We start from the raw sequence: 16,421 nt of genomic DNA, 5'->3' as shown, positions 1-16,421 counted from the left end.
AAGAAACACTTAGCAATATGATGGAGTTGGAACTGATTAAACTTCAATCTTGTTCTCCCTAATTTCTACCATAAATTAGTGGCTTAAATATATCTGCTTTGCTGAGTATTTAAAAAGTAATTTGTAAGGAAGACATTGCTGCCTTCATAACTCTCTTGTTTTGCTAGTGCGAATGTAGCAAAAATAACACAATTGGACAGTCATAAAGAACCGACCTTTGTTTTCTCACAGTCAGGGAAACTAAGAGACCAAATTCACATCATGTCTCTAGGGAAAGGTGCTTCCTACCCTATGGCATCTTCCGTAGGTGCCATAATCCATGTTGATACTGATCTTGTACATTCATCTTTCCCTTATTTTGCTTTTCTCTTCCTCCCTTTGGGGATTGTGTATATTTTGACTTTACATGAACCTGAAATGATTAGATATAGAATCCATCCTGCACTCCCATATCCTCATTAACATAAAAAAGACATCCCTCTTTTCTCAACATGGTGAGATCTCTAACTTTAGTCTCTAGGATTTCAACGTTCACTTAAGGGGAATAAAATTCTATTCATACTATTCCTTCAGCATGTATCTCATAAGAAGAACATTTTTCCCTCATACGATCATGTTTCCATCATTTTCTTTCCAAATTAATGAAAATGTTCTGAGGTCATCTAATATTTATTCCATATTCAAAATTCCCTATTTTTCCCCAAAACCTTTGTATACCTCATTTGCTTCAACTGGAGGCTCTTCTCAGTAATGCTCACAGGTTTATCTCTCTGTGACCTCTCGTGGGTCCATTGCCCAAGCCACACGGCCTTTTCTGCTCAGGCAAATGTAGCAAAGCTTTCCTAGTACTCAGAAATGCACAAGGGAACATCACTCAGCAAGCCATCATCTTGCCAATTGACACTCAGTAGTATCCAGATAGAGGGCCAGTAAGCCCACCGCTCAGCCTCATGGTCTCTGCTCCCACTGCCAGCTTCCACGTGGATCTCTAATGTGATCCACTCTCTCATTTTTCTTTCTTTCAACTAAAACAAAATTTAATTTTAAATGAGTAAACCAGAGTGATTTCAGAGCTCTTTTCCTAGGAGTACAGAAAGGCCTGCAAACGTACATTTAATATAGAAAAAAATAGCTCTTTGATTTTTCATTTTTATAACACTATGGCTTTTATGGCAATTAATATTGAATTCAAGTACTTTATTCATATGTTGTGTTACTCTAGGTTGACTAGAGAAACAAATTCATAGACACTCATATGTGTATAAGAAAGAGCTTTATATACAAAAGCAATTGAGTATTGAGAAAACATCCCAGCCCAGTCCCAATCAAGTCCATAAGTCTGATATTAGCTCATATGTCTGATACCAATCTATAAAGTCCTCTTCAGACTCATGCAACACTTGCAATGGTATTGAGTGCAGGAAGGTCATAGGCCAGTGGATGGAGAGACTTGTGGATCCAGTGGCAGGTAGGGCTCTCTACTTGGCTCCTCCAGCTCAGTGCACTAGTTTAGCTCTATGTGTCTTGCCAGCTGGAATGTCTCCCAGGGAGTAGCCTGTGTCTCACCTCCATCGAGCTATTTATCTCCATAGCACCTACAAGTGAGGCCATCAAACTATGACCTGATTGATAGCCTAAACTTCACCCCTTCACTCTTAAGTATCAAATTGACAACAGATTATGTAACTACCACATATGTATCCACATTTTCCTATTTACATATCCTATTAAGTCACATTAAATTTTTTCATATTTAATTCATTTACATGTATAGTATCCGCATTTTTAATTATGAATTAGGTGGGGAGGGCTGACAGTTCAGATATCAACTCTGCATTTAACTCTCAACTCTTTTTTATCCCACAATACCCAAGCAGGTTTCTTTCAAATATTCCAGACTTACTGTATTGTGATAGTTGGTAACCTGTTTCCCTGGTCCTGGTTTCTTAAAACTAGAAGTTATATCTGAAGGCTTTCTTTAATCCATATTTAAAAGTGTGGGTGGGAAAATTTATGAAATTTCTGTGTCCTTATATTGCATCTCTCTCAAAAACACAACCAAACTCACTACCATCAAGATGATGAGGACGCCTAGGGCACCTACAGAGCAGGGTGAACTGCCCCTATCTGCTTCTGAGACAGTAAAGCTGTACTAACGTAGACTGTCTCATCTTTCTCCTGAGGAGCAACTGGTGATTTGCAATGCTGACCTTGTTGCTAACCAGCCAAAGCATAACCAATATGACACCAGGGTTCCCCAGTAGGAAGCAAGCACTAACAGATTGTCCCACTATGAGTGGTATCAAATTTCAACCGCTTCCTAACTAGTGGTAACCCCTACTTTGTAATCAAGTAATCACCTTTTGCAATTAGCTAATATTATATTTGTCTCATAATTGGTTATGAAACAAAATGATACCCCCTAGAAATGTGTACCTAGTGTTTTACTATCTATTGGTGATATTTGTGTAAATCAGTTATTTTGATGAGATTTGTAAATAAAGACTATTATTTATCTTAACTGATTGGATTATCCTTACCTGGTATTTTTTCCTATAATTCTAGATTTCCCCCCTTTAATCTCAAGATGAAATTTAATTGTTTAAAGAGTAAAAGTATATAACTCTAACCTTTTGATTACTAGCACATGGAAAAACCAATTATTTTAATAATCAACATTTTAAAAAGCCCAAACACTACCGAGTTGATGCTGACTCACAGAGACCCTATTCCACAGGGTTGAATTGTCCCCATGAGTTTCTGTGACTCACATGAATAGAAAGCTCCATCTTCCTCCGGAGAAGCCCTGGTGGATTTGAACATTGGAACTTGTGGATCACAGCCCAATGTGTAACCACTAAGTCACCTTTAGTTCATGTAATTACTTTGTCATTTCTTTCTTTACTCCCTCTATGTCTGTGTCAAATTTCTAAAGACTTAGACATTTTATATATTCAATGTCTTAGAGAAATTACCTTAGTCATTATTCCATTTGAATCAGCCCTACTGACCCAGTGGTTAATGGGGCCAGTTGCTAAATAAGGAGTCCACCGTTGGAAAACACCTTCAGGAGAAAATGTGGCAATCTGCTTCCATAAAGACTTAGGCACTTGAAAGCATGATGTACACTCTGTCCTATCGAATCACTGCGTTGGAATTGACAAAGTGGCTGTGAGTAATGTGTATTCTGCTTGATGCTCAGACTGACTTAATCACACACTTTCCGTCATCATTGAACATGCCGTCAGAAGTCGTTGGTGACTTCCATGTTTTATGTCCCGATTTGATGTCCAGAGCTCAAAACCTTCTTTGCAGGCCCAGTTCCAGAAAACCATTCTCACCCTGGGGCAGCCATGATATTTATTAGCTAACAGTTGGGCGATGGAGCTATATCTTCTCTGAAACATCACTGTGTTTGACCCTTTCAGTGGACAAAGAACAATTATTTGTTATCACTCTTTCATGTTGAAGTTTCTAGTTCAAATACAAATAAGTTTACAAACTTTTGGGTGAGTCCTTTTTTACTTCTGTCTTTCCCCTTACTTTGTAATAACATGTTTTCATATAACTGGGCATCTTTCTGTCTTGACATTTACAGGTGGAATGTCACCCTTACCTCAACCAAAGAAAACTGCTGGATTTCTGCAAGTCTAACGATATTGTTCTGGTTGCCTATGGTGCTCTGGGAACCCAGCGGCCCCCACTCTGGTAATGAGAATCACAGAGAGTTTACCTAAAACATCCCTTTGGAAGGAACATTTCACTTCTACCACATCCTATTACCTGCCTTTCACTACCAACTCCTCCAGTAAACAGAGAAGAGAGATTGTAGCAGGGCTTCTTGATAATTTTAGTACCCAAACTCAGTGCTTTTACAATACAGGTCTGGTTACAGGTTAAGTAAAGTAAACTAATTCCTGAGCATGGAAATAAAGTTAAAAGTTATAAAAAAAAGAACATTGTTATTTACCCAAAGATTTGCAGATCTATGAGCGCACAATTTCAATGCTGTGTTCCAAAGAAATATGGTGTCATCTGGCATCCTAGGGATAATCAGGGAAGAATCGAGTCCCAACGAAAGTCCAGACGGTTTGGGCAGGGTGCTCAGACGTTCATTAAAATGTGCTATGTTTGAAACCCTGTCTTCTCTGACATGTTCGTTTGTTTAAGAAGCTAGGTGTTCAGCTTTTCGGAGAGGGGGTGGGTGTGAGGGGCAACATGGAAGTTGGTCCATGTCTGCTGAGCAGATGCAGAGCTTGGCTGGACTGGACACTAATTTCTCTGAACTGTGAATCAAGGACTTGGAATATGACACTTAAACCCAAAGAAACAAACAACCAAATGGTCTCTCAGGGCAGAAGACCAAGCATCTCAGCCATATTTTCTGAGCTTGGCATATTGAGCTCTAGTATTCGGTTACCCTATCAATAATACATGTCTACATTAAATGATCTGTATAACTCCAAAATGAGTCAAAAGTCTTCATTTCATGCCACAGTTGTGATGTTTATTGACTGACTAACACACCTGTTAGAAAATCTAACAGAATCTTAAACTCGTGTGTCTAAAAATCAGAAAAAGAAGTAACTCTCAGGTTCATGAGGACAGAAAGAAAAGGGGGCGCTGAGAAGTCGAGGAGAAATTCCAAGAACCTAAGGCCATTGTTGTCATACTCAACCCCTTGTAAGGCATTTGATCTCCCACAGAACGCACGAGGCATTCCAAACTGCACGTTTCTGGGTAGCAGTCCAACTCCTAAACCACTGCCCTACCAGAAGCCTCCACTCACCTACAGGAGAGTGCTGATGTGACCAGGAAGGTCTTTTAAACACGGGCGCCTAGGCCCCAAGAGCTCTGCTGCATTGTCACAGCTTCCTGGGTAATATGCACAACACTAGTCCAGAAACCACAGCTGGAAATTTAGATAGTTCCTGGAAAAAGAAAACGTGGCATTCCTGCATTGCTTTTCAGGGTGGATGAGAATGCCTCTGTTCTCCTGGATGATCCAGTCCTTGGTGATCTTGCGAAAAAGTACAACAGAACCCTGGCCCTGATTGCCCTTCGATACCAGATCCAGCGTGGAGTTGTGGTTCTGGCCAAGAGTTTCAATGAGAGGAGGATCAAGGAGAACATGCAGGTGAGGAGCAGGGCTGTCGACGTCACGAGGGGTAAGTCTAACCTTCAGATGTGTTCCTTTTCTTAAGGTTCAGGACATGCTGTTGATTTCCCTGGCATTTCCCATGCGCTCATGCCTGTGTGCACATAGATGGGTTTTCTAGTTCTTGTTCAACAACAAGCTGCCAGTGTCATAGGCTTGGTGTTCTATAAAACCAAACTGAGACCCTTATAGAGAGAAAATGTAGATCAAGAAAAAGGTCATACACTTGTATAAGTGAGCAGGATGATCATCAGATCCTCCAAAGGTGAATTGGAAGGCCGAGGCTTCTCCTGACTTGAGTAGCAGTGGGGGCTGCAGGAACAGTGGCCAAGGAGCTCAAGTTCAGCAGTTCACATTTCAGGTCACTGGTGGCTCCCAAAATTGGCACGTAACTATGCATCCTTGAGATCAGGTCTAAAGAAACAGAAGTGGATGACCTAGAACCTGGATCCAGAACTAGCAATCCACAAAGAAGGTTCCCACAGCAGACACTTAACTTGTACTGAAAGCAGACCACACTTACAGAGGCAAGTCATCGCTTCAGAGTTATGTCCTGATTAACAGTGTGGCATTTCACCTAATCTTCTTCCATTACTGAGGCTTACAACTGAATGACTTTGAATCCACTGTGTTAGGTCAACTCATAGGGCCGTACGAGGTGTAACTGCCACACCATTGAACACCCTGACCCAACCAAGTTGACATAAAACCTTAGCTGTCAAAGGAAGCCCGTCCACATGAAAAAAAGATTGCACATAGTTCAAAGATTTAATCTCCAGCTTTCATTTCAATTGACTGTGATCCTGTGGAAGAAGCATACTATCTAAGAGATGATTACATGAGACGATTTTTCAGTCTCTAAAATTTTAGAACTCTTTTGACAGAAACTAGTTAAAGACTGTGAATTACACTGTCTCTGTATTTGCACCATATGTGTCCTCGGAGAAAAGATGAGCCTTCTGTTCCCATAAAGATTGCAGCCTGGAAAACACTGCATATGGTTGCAATGAGCCGAAATTGACTCCAAGGCAGTGGATTTTATTTTTTTTAGTTCATATGTGTCCACCCACAACACAAACGCACGATCCCCATCTTACCTGCTGGGTCTCTGAATTATGTAGACCAAAGTCTCACTGACACTCTATGAGTACCTGCAGAAAGAAACCCGGTGCCTGGAGCAACCTAAAATTTTTTCATTAAAAAATGTTTTTTTAAGCTGTATAACCTGAAAATATATAGAAGAACAAATAAGTCTTCCCAATCTGCTATTCAGTTCCCCAGTAGCTCAACTATCTTCTCCAGACCATTCCTGTTTGACCCTTTTCTGGGCAATTTCTTATTTGTTGTGGAACAAACAAGAAATATTTGCGCCTAGAACAAACGCAGGTTGGGTCAAGAAGAAGGTCAACAAGCAAGGATCATATTATACCATGGTTCCATCCACCATAATCAAATTTAAAATAATATCTGTCTATTAGGAAAGCTTTTCAAATCCCTGTGGCTAGAGATCTGCCAGTGGCTTAATCTGATTAGATACTCGGCATATGGTTTTTGGATGTCCATTGTCTGTCATAGCCTTCTACAAAGTGGGTGGTCACAATTAAGCGCTGACACTTTTTCCTTTGTCATATTTGGATTTTGTTATTATCATCTTTGGATCTCACGGACTAGTGTGCTTATTTGATGTGGACTTAGTTGACGGCTTATTTAGATGGCCGCTTTTGTGAATACATGCCTTTAACTGGGCACCATCTGCTTTCTTCACCACACTTTGTTATAGCACCCTCACCCTCAGTGATTTCTTCATGAAAACCAGTCTTGAGAAGCACCATGTTAAAAAAAGATAACTGTTCTTGGATTGGGGCCAGAGCCAGAATTAAGCAAGAGCCAAGGATCCATCTGCTTGTTGACATGGTCCTTTCTCAAGTATATAAATGATTAACGGTTTTTCAACATCGCCTTGTAATACCCAAAAGAGCCCTACACTTTCGCTAACCCTTTCACCCAGTTATATAACTGTTAGAAAAGCATTGTAAAGTAAGAAGTCAAATAGCTAGAAAAGAAGCAAGAATCCTCACATTTGATTTTTCACTCGCTTCTTGCCCTTAATTTTTTTTTAATGGAGGGAACAAAACCACCTGATCTATCCATCATTGTGGGTGGTTTTGGTCTTTTTTTCTCTTATTAGTTTTTTAAAACAAGCAATTTTCTAATGAGCAAATTGTATGTCAGAAACTTTCCTTCAGACTAGAAAGTGAGAAACTTTCCTTCAGACTAGAAAGTATCTCCAGGAAGCCAAGATTCCCTATGAGGACACTTCCTGCTGCAGTGGGCTCCATGTTTGTGGACTGCCCAAATGAGAACTGAGCCTTTGAGGCCATGGGGATGCTCTTAAGTGAAACTGCATAGAAAATTTATGGAAGTTGAACATGCGGTTCTCAATAGGCAAAGGATCAGGAAGCTTCTGCCATCAATTGAATAGTTTACTGCAGATTAATGTATGGATTAACGGAGAGCTGTGAGCAAATAAGCACTGAGTCAGGGGCCGCAGATGCCACTGTAGCCCATTCCAGTAAGGACCAAGGTAGCCAAACAAGACTCAATGGATGGATTGCAGTTAGTCAACCTCAGGGTGAAATGACCTACATGCCCAATGAAGTGACTTCCCAGCATAACTCCCAGCATCTTGAGATTGACTAGGTTTGGGGAGACAGCACCATCAAGGCAGAGGGTCCCCACAATCAATGTCCAAGCAAAACCATGTGACTTGCCTCTGCAGCTGCCGGTTCCCACCCAATTTGTTCAATAGGAAAAGGAGGTGCCAACATTGGAAACATCACCAAATAGAGACGGGAAAGAGTTGATGTTCATCACACAGAGAAGGCAGGTGCTGCTGAGAAGTCAAGGACTATTCTCTCTCCTCCTGAGCGCACCTTGACCTCTTGTACATTTATTCTTCAGATCAGTCATAAGGCAGCGCCAGGTATAAAAGTCCACCTTAGAAAGTCCCTTGACAACGATGACACATACAACTTTCCTCTAGCTCTTTAATGCTTCCTCCCCCACCACACCCCACTATCATGATCCCAATTCCACCTTACAAATGTGGCTAGACCAGAGGATGTACACGGGTACAGATAAGAACTGGAAACACAGGGAATCCAGGACAGATGATCCCTTCAGGACCAGTGGTGAGAGTGGAAATACTGGGAGGGTGGTGGGAAGGTGGGGTAGGAAGGGGGATCCGATTACAAGGATCTACATGTGACCTCATCCCTGGGGAATGGACAACAGGAAAATGTGTGAAGGGAGACGTTGGACATATAAGATATGACAAAATAATAATTATGTATAAATTATCAAGGGTTCATGAGGGAGGGGGCACTGGGGAGGGAGGGAGGAGATGAGGAGTTGATATCAAAGGCTCAAGTAGAAAGCAAATGTTTTGAGAACGATGATGGCAACAAATGTGCAAATGTACTTGACCCAGTGGATGGATGTGTGGATTGTGACAGGAGTTGCACGAGCTCCCAATAAAATGATTTTTTTTTAAGAAAAAAAAAGTCCCTTGAATATGTTGGCCCATGGTAACTTTGTGGGCCGTCTTGTTGGTAAAGAAGAAAGAAAGTTTAAAACATTGAACAGGGCACAGATACTAAGCCCACAATCTCTCCACTGCAGGAATGGATGCAGTGTAATCCAGAATGCACCATCCTTACTAAGACAGGGTTTAAACCTGTGCCAAAGCGGAGGAAGAAATTCGGGGGGTAGGGGGGCTTATGAAAATTATATTGCTTCTATGAACTTTCAAGCTAACAAAAATTTAAAATACGTCAAAAGAGAAAATTAATGATACAGTGTCAAATCTTAACCTAATTACAACTGCATTATTTAATCCACTTTGCAGTGCACTCAGGGCAAAGCCATTCCCTCCTTGTCAATGGTCAGAGGGGGTTCACCAGAGCCACAATCCATGTGGGCACCCTGCAAATGGATTTGGGGCGTTCACTATCATCCATAGCTGTCTGAAAACAATGGGTCACGTTTATGCCTGCCAATGTGTCCAGAGGAAAGGTCAGGAAATTCTGGCTCCAGTAAAGCAACACCGACAGCAGAAGGCTCTGCAAGGTGGACCACGTCAGAGAAGGTGAAAGTAAAGGCCGAGCAAACAGACTGCCACGGAGGCAGAGAGGCCAAACTAAAGACAGATGGCTTAAGCAGCAGATGGACACTGAACCCCTGTGGGAATCACAAGCAGAAGTTGTTCCCTGGCCAGTTGTTTCTTTGTGGACCAGGCAGCTTTTGGACTCCAGGCTCTGTGAGAATGTATGCAGTGTGTTCTCTAGCAGAAATGACACCCAGCTTTGAAAAGAATTCGGGGGAAGTGGGGAAAGAGAGGAGTTCTGCCCGTCGCTTGTGTAGAATTGTCCCAGTGTAACCAATACTCTCCCTGGAATTAATATTTCCCCAATAACGCCAGAGTGTGGTTTGAGGATGCATCTACTAAAATCACAACATTAAAAAAATGGATGTCTCCTAAATCCGAGGATTAAATTGGATCAAAATAGAATGATCTAGGAACACAGAAGAACTTCTCATTTTTGTTTTTATCTAAGAGCAACAAGAATAACCTAAACCCAAGGAAAGTGATAAATGGTGTTGGCAGGGATACTGGATGTTCATTTTTACTCAACTACCTCGGGTATTCAGTAATACTATTGAAAAAAACTAACAAAATTGTTTAGTTTTTTGTTTATTGAAAACTTTATATAATTTTAAAGATAAAAAACCAAGATTTTTGGTTTATGAATTCAATGAGCTGCTAGCTAACAGGCAATGATCAAGCAAAGAATTTTGCTTCTGGCTGTTGACAGTAAAGTTGGAAAAACCAGTTAAGGCGTTTTGAGGCTTTCGACAGTGTTATGAGTTGGAAGATCCAAGCAACATTCAAAGATAGGGAGCAGTGTCGATGTTTTCAGAGCAACAAGACTATTTATTTTTTGCTTTGGGTAGGGGAGGCTTTGATGGTACTAACGGAGTTCTATGAGGCCCTAATAAAATGTTAAAAATAAATAAATAAATAGATGGATAGATAGAGAGATAGATCGTTTAAAAAAAAGAAATGGCTTTGGGGTTTGAGCTTTTGATGGAATGCATGAATGTTTTGTGCTTTTAAAGGAAGCGTCTAAGGAAGCTATGCATAGGTTTTCAGCGGCTCCTTCCTCCAAAGTGGGGAGCTGTGTCCTTCTTTGATGTCTGCTCTTAGTCTGGAAGCTCCACTGAACCCTGTTCCCTTTGAGTGACCCTGCTAGCATTTGAAATACCAGTGACATAGCCCTCAGCATCACACACCAGCCAGTACAGTAGGACACGCTAACAGACCTCCTGCTTGGTGAACTAAGGGGGTAACGACAAAGAGGAAGGCCCTCCATGGGATGGATTGACACGGTGGCTGCGATAATACGGTCCAGCATCAGAACAACCGTGAGGATGGTTTCATTCTGTTGTGTCACAATGGATCGGAACGGACTCTGTGGCACCTAGCAACAGCCACTGAAGTGAAGTGTACCACTGAAGAAGAGCCGCTGTGGTCCTGGAACTGGTCGGCCAACAGGAAGCTTCCCCTGGTCTTCCAGGATGCTGTTTGCTGATACGTTCCAGTCCTACTGGCCAACACTTGGAGCAGATCCAAAAATATTTGGTGAAGATCATGGGGGTGATGAAAGATGATGTTAATGGTGTTTAAAAACACAGCATCCATGTGAGGCAGGCAATACCTCTGGACCTCACTCAGCTGTTTTGAAGTTTTAAAACATCGATAAAAATTGAAAATGAAAAGCCACTTAAATGACAAAAGTGCAGTGAAATTTCTTGTACACTCTGCCACCAGCTCTCTGAATAATATAAGTCAAAGGTAAGGAATAAAGGAAAATTGGGGGCATAGAATTTAAGGGACTATGACGCAATATATGCTCATAAACATATATGATGAATATGTTTGCCTGATAGGGGTCATTGAACGAGTCTGATGGCCTCCAAGGACATGCTTCTCTGAGATATTTTTGCTTTTGCGTTCTGTTCATAAGATGATCTCAGTCATCATGTTATACTGACCTGAAGGGCGAATATGACACACAGATCATTTTACCATAGTGCATTCATCACAAGCAGTTTGGTATAATCGTTACCACAATCAGTTTCAAACCACTCTTTTCCTTCCTGAACTCTGACATCAGCTCTCTGTAAACCCCGCCACCACCGCCACCGCTGCACCCACTTCCTCCCAGAACCCCTGGTTCTACTTGCTGTTCCTACAGGGTTCATCAATCCTGGGTTTCAGAGACTGAAAACAGATAAGCATAGAACAAAATTTCAAGAGGGTGCCCCCCCTGAATGACATAACACATCTGAGATAAACGCCAATATGAAGAAACAAAAACAAAAAATACAGAAAGTGTTGAACACCAGATATGATATCCATATTAACTCCCAATAAAATAGTTTTGAGGGGGAAAAACCTGGATAGATATAACAAGCTTTCTTAAATTCACATGTTGTCAGAGAAAAACATTTATTTCACTTTGCTTCTAAATGCAGTTTAACAAGCAGAACATAAAATGATGCAGAGAGAAGAAAATAATTTCGCCACATTCATATTTTTAAGACAAATCTCTACACAAACTAGGCAAGTTTTTCTGATGATCAAAGAGACATTTTCAATGAATTTAAAATGTGTCAAGAATGCCATTTATTTTGTAGTTTTAGTTTAAAAGTGCCTGTTTTGACATGGAATTAATCTATCTTTCATGGTCTGATTTTATACTATGAATTAAAATAGCAAAACAAAGCAAGTGCTGCCTTTCTGCTTGGACGTCAAGTGAGACGTGTAATGCCAGTGTTCTTTGACATGGGTCCCTCCATGCCTGTCGAGTCCCTCCCACAATCTTTTTGGTAACAGTTGGTTTGTGAATAGTTGATCAAGGCGAAGAGACAGGCTCTTCATAGCCACAGCAATAACACAAGGTGGATCTCAAACATCAGTGTGTAAAATTAAATGACGACCACTTCATTCCTGTCCTGGGATTTGGCACCAACGCACCAACAGAGTTAAACACAGATATGTAGCAATTGAGGGTTTGAATGAAAACAGCCCCAAGATGGGTGGGAACAAACCTAGGCTGTCATGACCTCAGTTCATATGTGACCTTAGGGTTGTCATGACCTCAGTTCATATGTGACCTCAGTTCATGTGACCATGGGGTTGTCATGACCTCAGTTCATCTGTGACCTCAGTTCATATGTTGCCATGGGGACTAATGGAGACCTCAATTTCACCAGGTTACAGCAATTCCATGGATATAGTGAGAAGGTTATCAGGCTCCACTCAGTGCTCTGGGTCTTAGGTAGGGTCACCTACAGGTTAACTGGGCATTGGTTTTGAGCATTTATTTATTTGTTGATTGATTTCTTGATTGATTTATTTGGTCAATATTGTCAGGGGAGTTGAAGTTCAGCAGTCAGGTGTCCGATGTGGCCTGAGAACTGCCTTACTCTAAGACTACATGGCAAGTGCACATTAGACCTCAAAGCAACTTCCCTGCTTTTCAGCACTCTAAACAACAGTCGTGTACAGCAGCATATTGCCCAATCAAATGTGTTCCTTGAGCTCCTAACTGCTGCTTCCAAGGGCGTTGATTGTGGATCCAAGCAGGATGAAATCCTTGACAACGTCAGTCTTTTGACCTTTTGGTCATGAGGTTACCTATTGGTTCAGTCATGAGGATTTTTATCTTCTTTCATTGAGTTGGAAGCCATACTGTGTAGGCTGCGATCTTTGATCTTCCTCAGCAAGCAAGGTGGTGCCATCCGCATACCTTAAATTGTTCATAAGCTTAAATTGTTCCGCATCCTCCAATACTGATGCTGCATTCTTCTTCAGACATCCCAGCTTGTCTAATGTACGCCCTCATGGATGCGCAGCAGACAGACTGAATAAAATGGTGAAAGGATCAAACCCTGACACATACCTTTCAAATACTGTGCTCTTGTTCTACTTCTATAACTGCCTCCTGGTCCACGTAAATTTTCATCAGCCCAAAACACCTATTCTTTTCAAGGCTATCGACGTTTTGTTATGATCCACACAATCCAATGCCTTGGCATAGTCAAAATGCAATGAGCATCCTTCTTGTTTTCTCTGCTTTCAGCCAGGATTCATCTGACATTAGCAAGGATATCCCTTGTTGCAGCGCTCCCTGGCAACATACTGTTGCAACTGTTTTGGGATTACCTTCAGCAACATTTTACTTGCATGTGATATTAGTGATACTGTTTTATAATTATTGCTTTCTGGCGGGCACCTTTCTTTCGAATGTGTACATATGGATCTTTTCCAGTCAGTTGACCAAGTAGTTGTCTCCCAAATTCCTGGCATAGACGGGTGCTCCCAGTGCTTCATCAGCTTATTGAAACGTTTCAATTGGCAACCAACCAATTCCAGAAGCCTTGATTTTGGCTAATGCTTTTAGTGCAACTTGAAATTCTTCCTTCATTACTGTCAGTTCTTGCTCATTTGCGATCTCTTGAAAGGGTGGAATGGTCACTAGCTCTTTTTGAGACAGTGACTGTATTCTTTTTTTGTTTGTTTGTTTTAAACGTTTTATTAGGGGCTCATACAACTCTTATCACAGTCCATACATATACATACATCAATTGTATAAAGCACATCTGTATATTCTTTGCCCTAATCATTTTCTTTTCTTTCTTTCTTTCTTTTTTTTCTCCTCTTTTCTTTTTTTACATTTTATTAGGGACTCATACAACTCTTATCACAATCCATACATATACATGCATCAATTGTATAAAGCACATCCAGACATTCCCTGCCCCAATCATTCTCAAAGCATTTGCTCTCCACTTAAGCCCTTTGCATCAGGTCCTCTTTTTTTTCCCCCTCCCTCCCCGACTGTATTCTTTCCATCTTCTTTTTGTGCTTCCTCCATCATTTTTTCTCCCATAGACTCTTTATACTGCAACTTGAGGCTTGAGATTTTTTTCTTCAGTTCTTTCCGTTGAAGATACGCAGACAGTGGTCATCCTCTTTGAGTTTCTAACTCTAGGTTGTTGTACATTTCACTATATTTTACTTTGTCTTCTCAAGCTGCCCTTTGAAATTTTCTATTCAGCTGTTTAACTTCAGTATTTCTTCCATTTGCCTTTATTACTCTCTGGTTAAGAGCAAGTTTCAGAGTCTCTTCTGACATCCACTTTAATTTGTCTTTCTTGTTGTTTTAATAACCTTTTGCATTTTTCATGAACAGTGTTCTTGATGACCTCACACAGCTCAGTAGGTCTTCTGTCATTGGTGTTCAGTGGGCCAAATCTGTCCTTGAGATGGTCTGGAAATTCAGATCGGATGGCCTCAAGGTCATATTTTGGGTCTCGTGGACTTGTTTTAATTTTCTTCCACTTTAACCTGGATTTACATATAAGCAATTGGTGATCTGGTCCACAGTCAGCCCCTGGCCTGGGTTTGGCTGCTGATGTTGAGCTGCTCCATCTGCTCCTGTCATAGATACAGTCAATATGATTTCTGTGAATTCCATCTGGAGAAATCCATATGTACAGTCTCCTTTTGTGTTTTTTCTAAGTATATGCTATGAAAAAGTGGTTAGTTTTGCAAAATTCTATCACCCAATTTCCAGTTTCTTTTCTATCACCAAGACCATTATTTCCAACTTCTGGTTCTTCCTCTTTGTTTCCAACTTTTGCATTCCAATCACCAGTAATTATCAATGCATCTTGACTGCACATTTGATCAATTTCCCATGAAAATGTTGGTAGAATTCTTCAATTTCTTTGCCATTAGATTTTATGGTTGGTCCACAAATTTGAATAATAATTTTATTGATTGGATTTCTTTGAAGGTGGATAGATATATAATCTGATCACAGGCAGCATTGTATTGCAAGATGGATTTGGCAATTTAGAAAGATGGAAATACCATTTTGAGATATGGACAAGCTTTCAAGAATTATTTCAATAACTTTATATCTTGACATTTTAAAAATAAAGATTTCAATGATTTTTGTAGCAATACCTTTTGATGTACCCTCATAGTCCCCTCACTTTTGTTTCCTCATGGCAAAGGTAGGAGGATTGTTAATATTTTCCTTACTGCTAAGAAGACTCTAACTAGTTTGAGGCAAGGATATCTTTCTGACACTCTCTGTTCTATACAGCAAAAATTATGTTCCGTAATCCAGGAAAATAATCAGAGGGACCCAGAGTAAGCTTAGACAACCACACACAAGGGATCTTCATAAAGGTCATGTGAAAATTCCATTATCGTTCAATTCCATTTTTCCATGAACTTTTCAAACCACTTCAAATGTATCTGCACTCCTTATTCAACATAAGCTTCCAAAGTAAATCAACACCATTGCTAAGTCTACATCTTCCACATAGGCTTTTCATTTCTACAAAATACCTTGGATATATTCTTTGGATATTAACGATGATGCTTAATTAAATATTTCCTAAATTGTTTTTCCATCTTTTACACCCATACCTGCTCAATTTCTGAAACATGGTCAATCAAAGAATCTCTATATATTTCCTCATTAAGCCATAAATTGCCAGCACTTCCAATCGATCTTTTGATTTTTTGCCTGTTTTTTTTCTTTGCACAGTTTATGTCTTACTGTTCGAACCTCAGCCTTCCTTCCCAATCTTAATTTACTGAGTCCTCTAAACGCTGCTTGTTCTACCAGAGGCTGGCTTTGTTGAAGTATGTGGGAAGTCATAGTTTTGGTATTCTGAAATATGGAAGTCTCCAAGCAAAAGATGAAGAAGACGAAGAAAGAGAGTTAAGAAGAAAAGAATATGGAGACCCAGGGCCCAATAAAAATTAGCCAACATGGGATTTTTACTATTGCTGCATGTTCCACACGTTGAAACTCTGATAAAGGCACTCATTTATGAAAGAGAAAGGCGGGAAGTATGGAATCTACCTTCCATGATGGGCATTATAACTCATAAACGAAATCATGTAGATACATCAAAAATTAAATCATCAAATGAAATAATGTGAAATAATTAAAACAATGACCTATCACTAGTAGTCATAAATGAGAAGATGTATTTTTATAATACTTAGTTTATCTAGAGAGCATGATGAAGAAATAATGCAAAGAGGAAGTAGCAAGCCATTAGTGATTCTAAACCCAATTAAAATTTAATTATAGTTAATCATTTTCTCCCA

At 40.3% G+C, this 16,421-nt stretch overlaps 1 pseudogene; it reads left to right on the top strand.

The window, feature by feature from the left end:
- Positions 1-16,071, top strand: part of LOC142451691 (aldo-keto reductase family 1 member C23-like protein) — a 44,247-nt pseudogene extending 28,176 nt beyond the window's left edge.
- The last annotated feature ends 350 nt before the right edge of the window (positions 16,072-16,421 follow it).

The sequence above is a fragment of the Tenrec ecaudatus genome, chromosome 6, assembly GCF_050624435.1.
Source record: "Tenrec ecaudatus isolate mTenEca1 chromosome 6, mTenEca1.hap1, whole genome shotgun sequence".
Lineage (NCBI taxonomy): Eukaryota > Metazoa > Chordata > Mammalia > Afrosoricida > Tenrecidae > Tenrec > Tenrec ecaudatus.
This window is presented reverse-complemented; position numbering and strand designations above follow the sequence as displayed.